Below are 16897 nucleotides of genomic sequence, written 5' to 3'. Positions count from 1 at the left end.
GCAGCTAAAATTAGCATCAATGAGAACTATTTAATTTACAATGCCCAACACAAAGTGACTAAACAATTTCCATTTAAACCAGTCTTGTCTCAATTTCCATCTGGAAAATATGAATAAAAATAGCTAACAAGAATGTTGTAGGGAAAAAAGTGTGAAGTTCTGGCACACTACAGTGATGACGACCATAGAAAAACCAAAGGGGAAATCAGTAATTGTCTTTTTATAAGGATTCCATTAATATTCAGTAAATAAGTAAGGTCTGCTAACCACTTAGCAATAATAATGAAATTAATTTTGTTAGCTAAAATTAAACACTCTTGCACTAAAAGAGGTATGGTCAGACAAAAAAAATAATGTAATTCTGACATGCAATTGTGTTACACTACAATCAGCTTAAACTTGGGAACTTCCCAACTTTAAAGCTGTCTGGCTTTTGAAACCTTAGTGATGAGGCTAGTGTTATACGAAAAACAGCAAAACCACTGCTGAATACATTTCCACAACACTGCTTTTTAAACAAAAACAAGGCATCAGCCTCTATGCAGTATGCAAAAAGACTCCATGTATCATCCCCAAACTTACAGCACATAAGCTCTGAGTGAATTTTCTGATAACTTACAAGTAAATCCATTAAGTAGATTAAGTTAAATTAATTAAAAAGTATCCTACCAGAGATCTGTCATCTGTGACACTTTTGAATTGGACTTGAATGACCTTCCTGACAAATAACACAGATACATCCAACTTTTCAGATAGCAAAAAAACTACCAAAATCCCCTCTTTGAAGACATTAAATGGAGGTTAGCAATTGTTATGATTATTTGGGTTAGCAACAAGCTTGAGTCAAGTTAGCATGTGTCAGCATTTGTGGAGATCAAGCAAAGGAAAATGAAGAAGGGATCTGAATGTCTTAGTGTGATCAGGGAAAAGCGACTCTAAAACTGTTAGCTGGCATGAAAACTCATGAGAGTAATGAACCGGCTGTTTAAATGATGATTAAGCTGAATAGTGTCTGCCAGGAGGACACAGAAAGCTCTGTCACCAGGGAAGAAAAACAAAACTACAGCCTAAGAGACTGACAGCTTCTCATACCAATATCCTCATATTCACTTTTCCATATCCCCAGAAGAGTTGGGAGCAATGCAGGCTTCCTCAGAGCATGATGAAGGAGGAAAAACCTAGGTTAAGCACAGTCTGAGTTGAATGTCCCCAGAGTGACGTCTAAGTACCGTCTTTGTCTGGAAATTGCTCTAAGTAAGCACTCCAACTGCTTAATTCTAAGCGTCCACTTAAATGCATGACCGAATTTGTGCCTGTGACTCTCTGTATCCAGAGTAATTTCTCAGCCTCAAATTTTTGTTTAACTTCACCCTTCTCAGGCTGTTGCTCTTTAAGGTACCTTTAGACAAAAGCATGGTGAAGGTGACATTCTTTCTTGAAAGACCAAGGGGCTCCAGTTTGCTTTCAGTATTTCCTGCTTTCTCTTCACTCTTTCCATAGTGCATCTTCCATCTGCAAATCTTTGCAAAGACTCAGCTAACTATACCTTATGCCCTTGTGGCTAAGTTGCTGTGTTGAGCAAAGAACGGACCATGCCTGCCTAATGCTGCAGGGGGACACCAGCCCATTGCCAAATCTCAGAGGCTATAGAAAAAATCCTTTGTTCACGTGCTGGGGGTCCCAAATAAGATTTTTTATTCGGGGGGATTTTGGAAAGGGTTTTTTGCATGACATGAACTCATATACGGTTTCATATCAACAACTGCAGGGGAGAAGCAGGGCTGTTATTCCCGTTTATCACTGACTTGTTGGCCACAGATCTGCCCACAAGTGATGGTGGGGGCTGAGAGCTTTACCGACAGGCACCTAGCAACAGCTATGTGGAAGAGAATGACGATATCCCTGCGTGTCTGTCAGTTCGACTCCACACAAGGAAGCCACTCTGGTACCAGTTTATGGGCTGGAGCTGAAAGTATCATTTTTCATGCAGCAAATGCAGAGGCCTCAGTGCTTGTCTCCTTTCTGCCAGTGGAAATCAGTGTAAATACAGTGTTGTAACAAAGAATAAGTTACTAATGAAGCGAGATGGATGTTTTTACGTACAAGTTCTAAGCCACAAGGTAAGTCAAAATTCCTGTAAATAGGAACAGTGGCTGTATCAGTTCATAGAGATGTAAGATCTAATTCCTTGATTTGTATACAAATACTAAACCAATGGGATTCCTGTGTATGCAAATCTCACTCAAGTCAATTATCTCTATTGGGTGTTAGATTAGACTCTGCCTGCAAGACAAATTGCGCATTATGTTGACTGAAACCAAAAAGTCTACTGCAAAATGTACTTTGAAATCTAAAACACCACATTACTGAAGAATGAGTTTACATAAAGATGGCAAAATGGTGAACAGAATTGTCATTAAGCACTTTCTTCATAAAGATAACCTCTCCCATTATTTGACTGGCATCTGTCCACTTATGCTTGCATTGCTGTGCTACCTCTGTTCCTAAATCATGTTGAAATGTAAGACTTGCATATTTATTCACATTTCTAAAAGATGTTACGTAGGCAACTGAGGATAAAGGAAAGCTGATTATTGTCAAGCAGCTGAAGGCAACTGATTCATTAGCTACCCCAATTTGCCTCTATGTCCTCCTTTTAAGTAGTCCACCCTCACTGAACTTAAACTCCCATAACGCAACACCACCACCTACAGCTCAAACATCAGACTCTCCACCATATGCTAATTGCAACTCCCTGTCCAAAGCTAAAGCTGCGTCAGAGCTACAAGTAACAGACAACTCTTTTGAACATACACAGTATCACTTTAATTTTCATTATGTAAAATAAGAAGTTGCTTTGGGGAAAAAAAAGAAACAAGAGAAATGAAACATCTCAGTGCAACTTGTTTAAAAGAAAGCTTCTTCTCTAGGTGTCCATCCTGCACTCTGACTTACGCAGTACAGGGCTCCCCATGAAATGCCTTTATGCATTGTAAGCAGAATGCTTTCGTTTCAGAGCAATCAAAGTTCCTCAGAAACTGGTGTTTCTGCATTTCTATGGAAAAAAATACCTTCGGCAGCAATGGGAACTCATGAAGTGCATGTTATGGAGGGAGACTTCTTTTTCTACTACTAGAAATGGATACCACAGCATAAAAATCACTTTACTGCAATCATTTTCCCGTGATTATTTCTTACTTTGGTTCTTTGTCCCGTGTTGCCAACCACACTGTGGCTTTGGCAGGCTGAAAAGGATACTTCGCCTGCAGTTTCACAAAGGTGGGTATCTGGCTGCATTGCACAGTTGAGGGAACCATGGTCTCCACGGTGACAGTGACCGAGAAAGCTAAAATCTTGTTACTTGCAGATAATAGGGGTTGAAGGGAAGTGAGAGAGCCCACAGATGCTATTCTGTTCCACAGCCTTTACCCATTCCTCCCCAAAGTAGTAAAGCAAATTTGTTTGTGGCTTTTGACTCCTTGTCTGCCCTAGAAGGCTCTGATAGTGCTTTTTTATCAAGGATAGCCTGGCTGTTAGAGGGAACCCCAATAGCTTCGATACAGAAAAGGCCAGTGATTGCCTGAATTTATTGTCTGTAACCCTGGCTATGCCTGTTTATGCACCATGTTTTCTATTGTCACCAGATGTACAGTTATGCAGAATAATGCATACAAATTGCTCTTAAGATGCAATCCTAAGCCACTCATGTAGCTGTTCATAGCTTTCAGCATCAAGATATTGGTTTATAGCTTTGGCATTAGTCCAGTCAAGAAAGCTCTGTTCAAGTCTTTTGTAGTGTGTTTTCACATGTTTAACCATTTCATGATCAAAGGAGGCTTAAATGTGCTGTTTAAATATTTCCGGGAATTGCACATAATCGTCATTAAAGTTTTAAAAAATGAAGTGTGTGTCAAACTACTAGCAGCTCTGCTTAAATAGAAAGCTAAAAGTTCACTGGACAGGGGAGTTCCTCTTCACTTCAAATAATATGATCCATGAGGTCAGTGGTACTGATACTAATTTACATTAGCTGAAGATCTGAGCTTGTCTGTTTGTACTTTCAGACCCAGTATTCATGCCATGCTATATATTACACTAATACCTAAAGGAGTTCGAACTGATAATAGAAAATCACTGCTCCCAATGCTGAAAAGTGATTGACAGTTGAGTTATGATTAGATGCAGCCATAGGGATCTGTTGTGTAAACACCTAAGCAATCAACAGAGAAGACCCAGAAGAATTTTGGAGATGCCATTCACAGGGGCTCTGTTCTCTGAGGAGCCACAGATGTAAGCAAAGAGAACTCTGGCCTGTTTTAGCGTTAGAGTTATTACCTGTAACTCCACTGTACCCAGCCTACCCCCGAAGGCTAGGAGAACACACACAGAACCACAGAACCATGGAATGGTTTGGGTTGGAAGGGACTTTAAAAGATCACCTAGTTCCAACCCCGTGCCGTGGGCAGGGACACCTTCCACTAGACCAGGTTGCTCCAAGCCCCATCCAGGGATGGGGCATCCACAGTGTCTCTGGGCAGCCTGTGCCAGGTTGTGTATAATGGATTTGTTCACATGCTTACAAGCTTCAATTCTGCCACACAAATGCATTTTTGGGGTGGATCTCAATAGTGTTATCTACAAAACCTGCCTGCAATCTGAGATCAGGGCCCCCTACCCCAGCTGTCTTTAGTAGGAGGACTTTCAACTTTGCGACGTTGACCACTAGAGGGTAGTAACACACATTTGCACTAGGTGCCCCACGAACAGGAGGACGGATTAAAATGTGGGAGAAAATAAAAAGGAAACCTGGTGTACGGACAGGAGGTGCCAGACCTCACCAATTTAAGTGTGTTGTGCCCTCCATACACTTGTCACTGCATAGACAATCATTCACTACTGTGAATCTGTGACATCAAGAATTATTGACCAGCTAGGAGAACCATCTGTGAAATTCCATGTTTGACGTCACTCGTGTGTATTGGTTTTCAAGACCTTGCCTTAGACAATACAGAACACAAAGGTAATGTGCTACATTCTTTTCCACAGTTGTATAGGTAGCTGGGAATAACTTAAATGCATTGTACTGTTACTAATGCTGGCAGAGCTACCACCATGATTTCCGCATGAGAGGGCAAAAAGCTTTTGACTTGCAATTATCCAAATCTTTACAGGTGGAGTGGAAATTTTTTTAAGTGATCTTGGTACTCAAACATCTGACTTAGGTTCACACAGAACTGACTTGTCAAAAAGTGAGCCAGAAGTCTGTCACATATAAACAGGTCCATTTTGCAGAAGGATCTCTCAAATGGCAGGATTCAGTATCGTTTGTATCAGTATCTGTAGACTCAAATCTTTTCCTGTCTTTATATATCTTACTGTCATGTTTCTTACTCTGTGTGTCCCTGTTCCTATTTATGCCATCTAGAACTCTATCCGAAGTGCCTATGAGTCACAAGTATCTTTAACTATTGTCACTGATCACACAATTTTTGCTATAATGGGAACAACAACAGTATTTGACCCTTGTGGTTTTAAACTCTTCATGATTCTTTCTGTTTTTCAGGCAAAGTTGTTTCTACTTGTCTCCTTTGAAATAGTCAGCTTGATTTCACATCATCAATAATCAGATGGACTTCATGACCCCATACTAAGTCTCTAAGCTTTAGCAGAAAGTATTTTAGGTGTTTTTTTGCTTTTTGGGTGTTCAAAGATTTCATGGCTTTTGGCAAGAGATAGAGAAAAAAAGCTGCCTTGTGGCTGCTGAATTGGGACTCCAAATCTGTTTTCAACCCTGTTTCAGTTGTAGACCTCTCAAACGATGCTGGGTAAATTATTTTATTTCTCTGTAGCACATGCCTGTCTTTGTGAACTGGAGAGAGTCATCACTGGGAGCAGGATTGTCACATTCTTATGTCTGATCAGTACTTCTTAAGATACAGCGCTTACTCAAGTTTGGACATCTACATCAAACTGTAGCATAGCATCTAATAATATTTAAATGCTAATATGAAGAACATACATGCAGCAGTAATTGCCCTTTAAAAAAAATGTGTTAATTTTGGTAAAAATGACCACCAGAATGGAAACGGTGTTAAGGCCAGGTCTTGACTTCACCACCACTGATGTTTGTTTACTTGGTACATTTTTTAGAAGTTTACCTATACCTGCTCAGGACCTGGTCTTTGGACTTTTAAAAGACATACAACACTATTCTCATCTAACTTCATTACAGGTATTTTGCTTACTTCTACCATTCCAGTTCAGGCCTGTTTCACTGGTATTTCTTCCCACATGAGCTGTGTGTTCTTCATTTAGGTATATTTTGTTTTTCTTACCAGAAGTGGGATAAGAGGAAAACCCAATTAAATACCTCTTCTGTGGTCTCTCTCATCCTGTGCCTTGCAAGTGCTGGGATTGCTAATGTCAGTCTCTGCGATTTATCCACTGGGGTGAAGTTTTTCTGACCTGCAGTAACAAAGTACATCATTGTTGGCTTGCATGTTATAAAAATGATGCACAATACTCACATCTAAAAGTCAGAATAAACCTTTTACGCAGCGCTTTGTCAGTTCTACAAATGGTTGCAGTTAATCGATGCTATAAAACTTTCCTTCGGGCACTGGTATTCAGCGTTCACACTGGGAAATGCAGTTTGAGTCTGACATTTTAAATATGGGTGGTATTACCTAATGAAATAACTTGGGGTCTGAAAATTCCCATCAGTAAAAAAGCACAAAACTGCTGCTGAGTTAGGGTATGTAAAAGCATCTTCCGGAGCACTGAGAAAGAGAGGTACATTGTACAGACACTATCATTTTGCTACTCTTTTCCTGCAGACACTTTTAACTCAGCTACGGGTCTACTGTCCCATTGGTGCATCCATGTGATTTTCGTCAATATTAATGGGATCTATGTGTATGAGCTGATGACGGCATACATTGAATTCAAACTTTCTTTTTTCTTTACTAACAAGTGTCATGCAAGTCTTGTCATGAGAGAAGCCCTTAAGACTTTTTTCTACCTTGCCATAATGAATACCGTAGATTTAGCAAACATTTCAGGATTTCACCAGGATATATTTTTTTTTAATTTTGTATTTTACAGACTTGACATTCTACAATCAACTAGCTCCATCTCAGGGGCTGTGCAAAGAAAAGATGCAAAGGAAAGGAAAGTTGTCCAGCTCATGACAAACTGGAAATTCCATAGGTTTTTATCTGATGTTTTAATAGTGAATCACTGGGTAGACATTTTCTTACATTTAGGTGTATAAAGAGTAAAGATGGCATTTGGAATTTGGCTGTTATGAAGCCCTCAAAGAAACGTTATCTCTATCGAGACCATCTTCTTAGCATTTCCTGAAATTCTGGACACTCAAAAAAGGATGACACAGAGGAAAGATGTGAAAAAATCATGGTGGAAAAGGCTAGAGAAGGAAAAAAAGCACTTTCTGGGACTCTCCTCTTATAGTACATGCTGTACCTTAACCGAGGCAAGCCCATGCCTAGAGGGCTCAATCTATCCTTAAGTGTATGTGACCTACTAACCACAGTGAAAAAAAAGAGCAGGTGATCTGATTTACTGCTTTTCTGAGAGAATAACTTTTGTCTTGGCAGGAGCGATTTGAAGTAGGCACTCATGCTAATAGTGTGTGCTGCTACTCCCACGGGGTTTGTGGACCGTTCTTCAGAGCAGTTGTGTCCCAGCTTTTCAGCAGAACTGTTGCAATGGTCAGTGCAAACTGACCATACTAAAAAAAAAGAAGATCCTTCAGTCCTGTGGTTGGAGTGTTAGTTCTCACTTCTAGGCAGGTGAAAAAAACAAAAGTAATATGCAAAGAATACATTTCTGATACAACTTTTCAAGAATCTCAGATTTTTCAAGGACCCTTTTCAAAGACCTCAAAGTATATCATAAAGGGCAGGTGAGTTGGAAGTATTTTCTGAGAAGGAATGAAACAAAAGTAAAGGAAGCTAAAGGCAATAATCGGATTTTAGACATCTCAACTTTGGGCTGCCTACTTTTAACTAATTTTAATAGGACTGATACTTAGGAGTGCCAGTGGAGTGACTAGTATCTGTGACACATAAACTCACTATTTTGTTTGGCAATTCTTGGTCAGAGTTACTTGCCGAAGCTCATGAAGTTAACCAAAAGCAAAACCTGTGTAAGGTGGCAGAGTTCTATTTTCCAAAGTTTGTTTCTTCAACCAGTTTGTAACACTTTCTTACTGTTCCAGCTGAATCATTTAATCATTACAATGCTATAGTTTGTTTCAGCTTTTTATATCACCAGCAGGTGGGGATTTAAAAAGCACTTCGCTGTTCATCTTTTGGTCATCCTCATAACTTTCATCTGAGTATTGTTTTATTTTACCAGAGGCTTTCCCAACAGGCTGGCATTCTCTCTGAAAAGCTGCATCACCTATGGAGCTAGGAACTGTGACCTTCTGGTGTTTGAATGGTTCTAGGGAAACTTCAGAACTTCCTTTACTTTTTTCTATTTTTTTTTTTTAAAGTCATTAAAACATAGGTTTTAGAGAGTCTGAAATCCCCTCCTACAATTCTTTGCTCTTTGGGGAGGCAGGGAAAGTGCTTCAGCCTTCTGGACTGCCCTGTTCAATACCTCAGGGATTCTGGAGCTGGCTTTTTCAGGTTTTGTTGTTTTTGTACTTTTACGTTAGCAGCATAAGCATAGCTTGATTATCCACGTATTGTTCTAGTATCTTATAAATATTGTATCTAGTATCTGGTGCTCCCACTCTGAATGTGTTTGGGTCTGTCACTGAGCAGAAAGGCTCTGGAGAAAATCAATTACTGAGGAAGGTGTTAGTATTACAGTGTATGGTTTTTGTTACTTTTGTTGGGCTTTTTTTCCCAAATGAACAAACGATTGGTGCAGTTAGCAAATACATTTTAAGGGAAATGATGTTGGTTTTCCTTTGTGATAAGAAAACCCAGCATTTTGAGCAATATAATCAACCACTTGCACCAATTAATAGACCTCAGCATGCAAATCTTCAGAACAGCCTCTTCCTCCTCGCCTGTGCAACTAGCAGTAGAAGAATCATGTAGCTGGTTTACTTTTGATGAGCAATATCCTGTTGACCCCTCCAACTGTTCTTCAGTTCTTTAATTACTTTCATCAGATGAAACTCTTCCTGTTGGTTTATGCTTGATTCTGCTGTCAAGTGTGCTGGCTGTTGCTAACCTACACCTGACTTGCAGTCTTCATCCCAACTACCATCCTGTGATCTGTCTTCCTTAAAGCTTATCTTTTGCACTTGCCACTGCTATGTGTGGCAATTTGATGAACAGATATGGATCTGCCTACCGGTGCATAGTGGCCTCAGGATCTTGGCTCCTTTGTTCTATTTGCCCACTGTTCAGCTTGGCACTCTTTTATTGTTTTTGAGTAATGCCTTTTGTTTTCTGTGAGACTGTTGTGAATACAAAGTCCCACTTTTTCACCTTGCCAATCTCTTTATCTTTTACCAAATACCTGGGATAATGTATTTTTATGGAGCAGGGGACTGTTCATCATTTTGCCATTGCCATCAGCTGCTGGCCTGTCTTTACTTCTAAATCTTCCTTCCAACATTTTGTGGGAACCTAGGGCTGGATGTCCTTTTCTCAAATTCCCAGCGGGTGCTAAATCACTACAAATGTGTGCACTTCGCGATTTCCCACTGTGTGTCAAATGCCAGGTATGCCTTATCTTCCAAGAGATACAGCATGCCTCCTGTATGACAATTCCTGTCTGAGGGTCATTTCTACAATTCTCCCTGCAGTAGGAATGGCAAGCTATTGTAACCAAGAATCAAAGTGTTTTTTGTAGTTAAAAGACAAATTACCCAACAGCAAAACACACAGTTCTGTGTGACAAAAGACCATGAAGGAGCTCAGAGAGAATAACAAGAGAGAGGTGCCCAAATAATACCCTGCCGGTCTCCTCCCAGGCCCATGGCAGAGGCGATCATCACAAGCCGAGATGAGCACAGGGGCTGGCAGGAACGCAAATCAAGGATCCCTCCGTCAGCTTTCGGACTAAGGGGCTCACTGCCTAGGGGTGGGACATGTTAAGGGATGGTGAGAAGGTGAAGTGACCTGGCAACAAGGGGGTGAGGGGGTCTCCAAAGGGCCAGCTCCATCTGTGAGAGCACCTGTGCATCTCTAGCCATGAGAGCACAGGGGAGGCAGGGGGGAGTGGGGCTGTTGGCCTCACTGGCTTGTATGCACAGGTGCCAGCAACTGAGCAGACTGGGACCCAGGGGCCTGCCACTGGGTAGACTGACTGTGTAAGTCCAGTTGCTGGAGGCATCCACCTTGTGCATGCATATATATATATATATTTATTTATTTATTTATTTTTCACTAATGGACTCAGCCAGAGAGGGGAGCAGGATAAGGCCATCAGCTCTACCTGTGTTCACATGACTGCTCTGAGTGCCTGTCCAGGAACTGTGTGTCCAGCCATGTAGATAGGTGGTGCATGTTTAACTCAAACTGTACCTCTTACTTTCTCTGGTTAAAGTTCCCCTGTGGTCTAGAGCAGAGGTCCTCAAACTTTTTAAACAGGGGGCTGGTGCGTGGATTAAGTGGCAGGAGGTCATCTGCGGCTGCTTGGTTTCCCCCCCAACCCCCGGCGGGGGGGGTCTGTAAATACCAGGGGCCGGATTGAGGACCCTGGGGGACTGTATCCAGCCCATGGGCCATAGTTTGAGGACCCCTGGTCTAGAGAATTAATATTTTCATTTGTTCATCCCGGTCAAAGCCTTTTAGGCTACTTGACATCTCTGCTGAGAAATGCAGGGATATTCTAGGATGTTGACTGAAAGTTCCACTGAACCACCTGTGAAAAAATCTATTTTGTTCAGTGTATTTCACATCACAATCACACTTCACTGCATTGTTAGAGTGCCTATAAAACATCCATGATAGTTGCTTATATGTGCTTAACAGTCACTTCTTTATGATACAGTCCGCCAGCTTGTGATCAGGCTGCACACACATTTTGTAGCAGAAGCTGAATGGATAGAATTACTCTACAACAAAAAAGCACAGCCAGAAACTGTGTTTCTGTTTTCACATGCCTATTTTCTACATCTTAAGCACCAAATGCTCTGGTCTGTCAGCTCTACTCTTTCTAGGCTTCCTGAGCAGTCACCTTGCAGCTGGAACTGTTCCATACAGCTGCACGATTTCAAGAATGGTGCCTCACTCATAGTTTTATTTTCTTTTTGGAGTTCTTCAGCATTGATCAATGGATGTTACTTGTCTCAAGGATTCACTGTCTTCTGAGAAGTATGCACATAATCTGAAGAGATAGCTGGCCATCTGTCATGGTGTCAAATTTTTAAGGGAAGACAAAAACAAGCTCACGGAAAAAGAAATCTGTTGAGGGCTACAGCATACACAGAAACAACATCTGGCTTAGGAAGTCCCTGAGCTGAAAACAATCAGCTCCTGAGAGAGTACTGCAGGGAAGAATCATACACACTTGCCCTGGACTTAATTCTTCTCTAAGCTTGTGTTTGCAGGCACCGCTGGAGACATGATATTAGGGTAGGGAGACACTTGCTCTAACAACCCAAGAGGAACATCGTTTTGGTCTCTTGTACCTCAGAGAGGTCAGTTATCACAGAACTACCTTACCCCAAAGTGTCTGATTCCTTTCAAGTTTGGTTTCCATCAAGACCTAGTTAAAAACTTCACACATTGAACCTATGTGTCTGTATAGAGTATTCATATTTTTATGAAATACAAAGCTCAGTGTATGAAAAAAACTTAGAGAGAGGTTTTCACATTGCCTTATTAAACTGGAAAGACCTTTCTGTTTCTTAATAGTTTAACAGTTCTGTGAGGCACAGGTAATGACAGCAGCAAGCTTGAGAAAAGGACATTAGTATTTCCAAAATGATAAACAGACTCCACAGTCCAGTGGAAGTAATACTGTGAAAGCAGTTATCTGTTCTGTTCTTAAAGATTTTACAAGCTTTTACCTTAAACCAGCTTGAAACAAAGATGATGCATCAATGATGATCCAACAGTTCATTTTACTGGGTGAATATTAACAACGAGGTACTAGAATATTCAGAATGCCAAGAATCCTAATAATAATAGTTAAATAAATAAATAAAACCCAGCAATAATGACAGCAGAAAAACATCCAAAGTATCTATCTAAATACTATCATGGTATACCTCTGCTGGGTGACATGGACCACTTTAGGAGCTGCTAATGTGACAGTCTTTGTGGAAGAACTGTCTTCCAGTAACCAGTGTTAACTAGTTCAAGTTCCTCAGCACTTGCTGGCTAGTAGGAAAAGTGTCTGAACTCTACGGGTGTTCTAAGAATTTGAAACATGATCCACTTACTGAAATCACATCCTTTCTTTTCCTAGGGTCTGCCTCCGCTTCTTAGGAAGATGGTACATATGTAATGCAAAGGGGACAAATTCTCAATTTTAGACTGTTAGCATCTGTTTGGAGATGCTGCAGACTGGTAATAGTTATCCTCAATATAGGTATTACCCATTTGTCAACAGTATTGATGCCTAATGTCCATCAGATACCTGGCTCAGTTTATTATGGAGTATCTCTATAATGAGGTTAATTCCCAAAATATTTTATTTCCAATACCACTTATCAAAGGGGTGTAATGTGTCCATAGGCATGTGGATAGAACATTTAATTCAGGATAATGGACTCTGACATTGCAAATGCTGAGTATTTTTGTCCTGCTTATCCTTCGTATATCCTTATCATTGGGACTATCTATTAGGTTATTCCAACTGGAGGCAATCTCCTATTTTATGTGAACTCTTCTTACCACAAGAAGACTGTTGATTCATTCCATGCTCATTACACTGGTTTATTGGTGCCTTTTCTTGGAACTCTTAAACTTACTTCTTTTACTTTCTATTATTAATTCCACAAACATACTCAACTGAACAAATGAAAGACACTGAATAAAGTGTCAAAGAATGGTTTGGGTTGGAAGGGACCTTAAATATCATCTAGTTCCAACCAAAATGTCCTCATAGACCTGTTTTTTTTTCCTTTTGCTTCTTTCATCACTTCATGATTCATCTTGACCCTTAAGATTCTCATGGGAGTAAGAATGACAATGGCAAGTGTCTAAGAAAACAAATGAACTTGAGGACTTCCATTAGACACAAGCTACTGTCAATGGCAGTGGGTGAAAAATGCCAAAAATGCAAACAATTTTGCTCTGCTTTGTTTCAGAAGTACGACAAAACTAAGCAAAATTATAGATCATTACTTTTTTTATTCACTCCTTACTCAAGCAAACTGTTGCTGGCATCTGTGTTGAGTCCTTCCTGAGTGAAATTTCTGAGATTTAGTCCTTTAATGAGAACAATGAAAGAAAAACAATTAATGGGGAAAGAAGCAAAAGTACTGAAGATGGTGCCAATACTCTAACTATACCCTTAAGTTTACACTGCCTGTTCATTTAAGCACAAGATGATACAGAATAAGGTCAGGGGAAATCATCCTATATGCATCCCCAAAGACATCTGATATATCCAATGACAGCAGAGCCCTGTTTATTAAAAATACTTCTGGAACATCAAAACATTTGGATAAACAGGGCTTCAAATAATTGAGGGAGTTATTGTATAAGTAATTCACACCAGGGGGACATAACCTAGATTCAAAGGAGTGAGTTTCAGATCAAAGGGGTACAGATAAATGGGATTTTGCTCTATATGAACAAATAAACAGCATTTGATTATTCAGAAATCAGGAAGTGTCCAAACATTTTTTCAAAAAGACTTTAGGATGAAAGGTCAAATTTGTGGCAATAGGTCATACAGAAGAATATTCCTATGGAATCAAAAAAACAGGTAACCAAGAGGCCCAAAAGGTGTGGGTTTGGGGTTTGTTGGGGGGCTGGTGTGGGGTGGTGGTGTGGGGGGGGTGTGTGTTTGCGGGTGTGTGTGTGTGGGGGGGTTATGTGCATTTTTTTGGTGTTTGTTCTGTTTTTTAAACTCCCCAATCTTCCAGTCAGGATCACGTGCTTTTTACCATGTTTTTGGTCCTATTCCACCCATGTCGCTGACACATATTTTGTGGCGTAAAGTGGGGAATTGTAACATCCATGGCTCTGTTAACTCATTTTCCCCAATGGAGTGAACTCTAAAATACACAAGCTGGGTTTTGGATGGACAATACTGTCCGACTGCTCATCTCTGTATTAATATCATGACCCAGATATGGTTTATCTACGTGCAGACATCATAATCTCCTATTAAATGCCCTTTAAAATACAAATCTTGGCATTTAAAAAGATGTTAAGTGTAAAGATCTATGCTGATATTCACCCCCTGTATTAATACAGTGGTGTGGATAATTTGGTAATTTAGACAAATAAACAGTTTTTTTTCCTTTTTCTGCGAGTTACGGTGACATTCCTGCCCTTCAGTATTGCCCCTTGCTGGCTGTGCAGGGCCCTTCTAACAGCAGGGTGGCAGAGGAGCAGACAGCCAGCACGGAAAGGGCAGTTAAAGGTCTGAGAACATGACACATTTTGATTCCCCCCAAACCTTGATTTCTGTGGCCAAAAGCCCAGCGGGGAGAGCGCTTCTGCTGCCACGGGGCACAGCGCCACGCAGGCGGGCAGCCGCAGCGAGAGGAGGGCCCCGGAGCCACGGTGTGTGGGGAAGATGCCTTCTGCCTCCATTTCCTGAGAGTTTTTTTTCTTTTTTAACTGGGTCGCAAGACTTACCAGATCGTCCTGTTGAATCCACCCTGAAGTTTCTGGGCCTCGTAGCCGGGTTTTTGAGCCCCGCGGCCTGCCCGCGCTGCCAGCCCCGCGTCCCACAGCACGCCCGTCCGGCGGCGCCAGGCGCCCCGCCGCCCGCCCCCCGCCTCCCCACAGGGGCTCCACGCAGCCCGGCCCGGCCACGACCCCCCCCCCCCCCCCCACTTTTGGCGGGAAGAGCGGTGCCGCGCCGCAGCCGTGCCGCCGGGGCTGCCGGCAGGGTCCGCTGCCTCCTCTCTCCTCCCCCCGCCGGGAGCTGCAGGGCAGAGGGAAGGGGAGCTCGGTGTGGGGGAGCGCAGCCCCGGTTGTTGGGGTGGTTTCCCCCAGCTGCCTTTCCCCCTTCTTCGGTGAGGGGCTGCGGGCTCGCAGGGTGAGGTGACGCACCTCGCCTCTCTGAGGGGTACAGGGGTTGGGTGGGAGTGTGAGGGGGTGCGAGGCTGAAAGAGGAGCGGCTGTTAGGCTTGCGATGAGGTGGGGGAAGTACAATGCTTAATGAAAGATTTTGGGGAGGGAGCTTGGAGAAATGGCAGTTTGGAGTTGAGTTTGGTAGGGGAGGAAAGAGCGGTGGGGGCAGAAGTTGCTGTTGGAAGGAGGCAGAGGCAGTCCACCCAGCAGAGGGGTCTCGGTGGGATGGGCACACCGGGTGAGGCCTGGAGGGGGACACAGGGAAATGTGGGTGGTTTGGGGTGTTTTGGAGTTTGGGGGCAGGTTGCTGCAGTGGCATAGTCTGGAAGTGAGTAAAGGTGAACCACAAAGAGCAAAGCAGGGGAAGGTCAAAGCAAGTGTTGGGGTTTTATTACCTGAGGAGACGGGAGGTTTCAATCCGCTGGCCTGGTTTCCTCTGGCCTCCTCATCTTGTAAACTCCTCTGAAACCTGTTGGGTAGTTGTGTTGCCTGTGATACAGGTAAAGAGCCATTTTCTAGTTTTACTCCCATTTACATCAGCAGCTGCCATCAGTAGATACAGGTATTAAAAAAAAAAGGTGAATTTCCTTCTTTAAAAAAAAAAAAACAAACAATGACATAGGCTTTTCTTTCAATGAGCAAAAGATAATGATAAGGCTTGTTCAAGTTTTGCCCTCTCTTTACAGCCACTTTCTTTTACAGGCTTGTCAAGGCTTCCGTCTCTGACTGAAGAATCCTTGTTGTGTGTCGTGTCTCAGTTACAATTTGATAAGAGTATCTTGACCAGTTTTCTGTCTGGATTGGAGCAGAGAAGAGAAGGTAAAAATGGAACTTGTGTATGGTAATGGTTTCAGCTTGATAGCCCTGGAGTCTGTCTGAAACTGTTGTATGGTCTTGAATCCAGAAAGTACATAGGCTTGTGCCAAACCTGAAGCTTATCTGCAGAATCTTTTATTTCATTCAACTCCTTAAGCTCTGAAGGTTAAACACAGGTACCTGGACAGAAACAGTGAAAGTTTTCTAACACTGCTAGTATGGAGCCTGTGGGTCTGGGAATTAGTTCCTTTTGCCATCCAGTCCCTGAATTTTCTGCTGTATTTCCAGTTAAGACAGTAGCCATACAATTTTTGATCTGGTCATCTAAGGACCTGAAGTCAATTTGCTCCCATCAAACTCAAAAGCAGGTCCCACTGTGTTCAGTATTTACAGGATTTGCCCTGGGTTTTTTCCTATCTTTTTCCTATTTGCCCCCCCTAAAGACTGTCTTTTTAAAGGGTAAAATCCACAGAGTATGTAGGTCCTCCAGAATCAAACAGAATCAATTAATTTCTCAAGCCCATTTTCAGTAGTAGTGGGTTTTTTTCTTTTTCTTTTCTTTCCTATTTCCTGCCACAATTTCAGCCTTTCTTTAATACTCTGCAAGTACAGCTGCATAGTGGAGTATAATTCGGAGGAAAAAAAAAAAAAAGTGTATGTTTGGGTCTCAAAATAATATACATATTAAACTATATTTAATTGTGCCTTATCAATAGACCGATAAACTTAGGTGTTTGCTGTTGCCGTTAATCATGATGCTCTGTAGCAGGCAGAGGCAGTAACTGCTGCTGATGGAAAAGAAAAGGTAGTGGAAGGAGGAGGGGAGAAGGAGGTGGGAGACGAAGGGATTGGCTGCTTTTAATGTCAGTCACAGCTGCGGGCCCCAGCTC

General features: G+C 41.9%; 1 protein-coding gene across 2 annotated transcripts in view; it reads right to left on the bottom strand.

The window, feature by feature from the left end:
* Nucleotides 1–14856, bottom strand: part of LOC119154485 (toll interacting protein) — a 66093-nt gene extending 51237 nt beyond the window's left edge. Inside the window, exons 1-2 of one of the 2 annotated variants that reach the window (XM_037402062.1) lie at nt 14751–14856; nt 6371–6465 (exon numbers count right to left, since the gene is read on the bottom strand). The gene's annotated coding sequence lies outside the window, so the exon portion shown is untranslated. The remainder of the gene's footprint in view (nt 1–6370; nt 6466–14750) is intronic. The other variant, XM_037402063.1, reaches the window with a different exon arrangement.
* Between the last annotated feature and the right edge of the window lie 2041 nt (nt 14857–16897).

The sequence above is a fragment of the Falco rusticolus genome, chromosome 10 (genome assembly GCF_015220075.1).
Source record: "Falco rusticolus isolate bFalRus1 chromosome 10, bFalRus1.pri, whole genome shotgun sequence".
In the NCBI taxonomy this organism is placed as follows: Eukaryota; Metazoa; Chordata; class Aves; order Falconiformes; family Falconidae; genus Falco; species Falco rusticolus.
The sequence above is the reverse complement of the archived record's forward strand: the minus strand, read 5'-3'. Positions and strand labels throughout refer to the sequence as shown.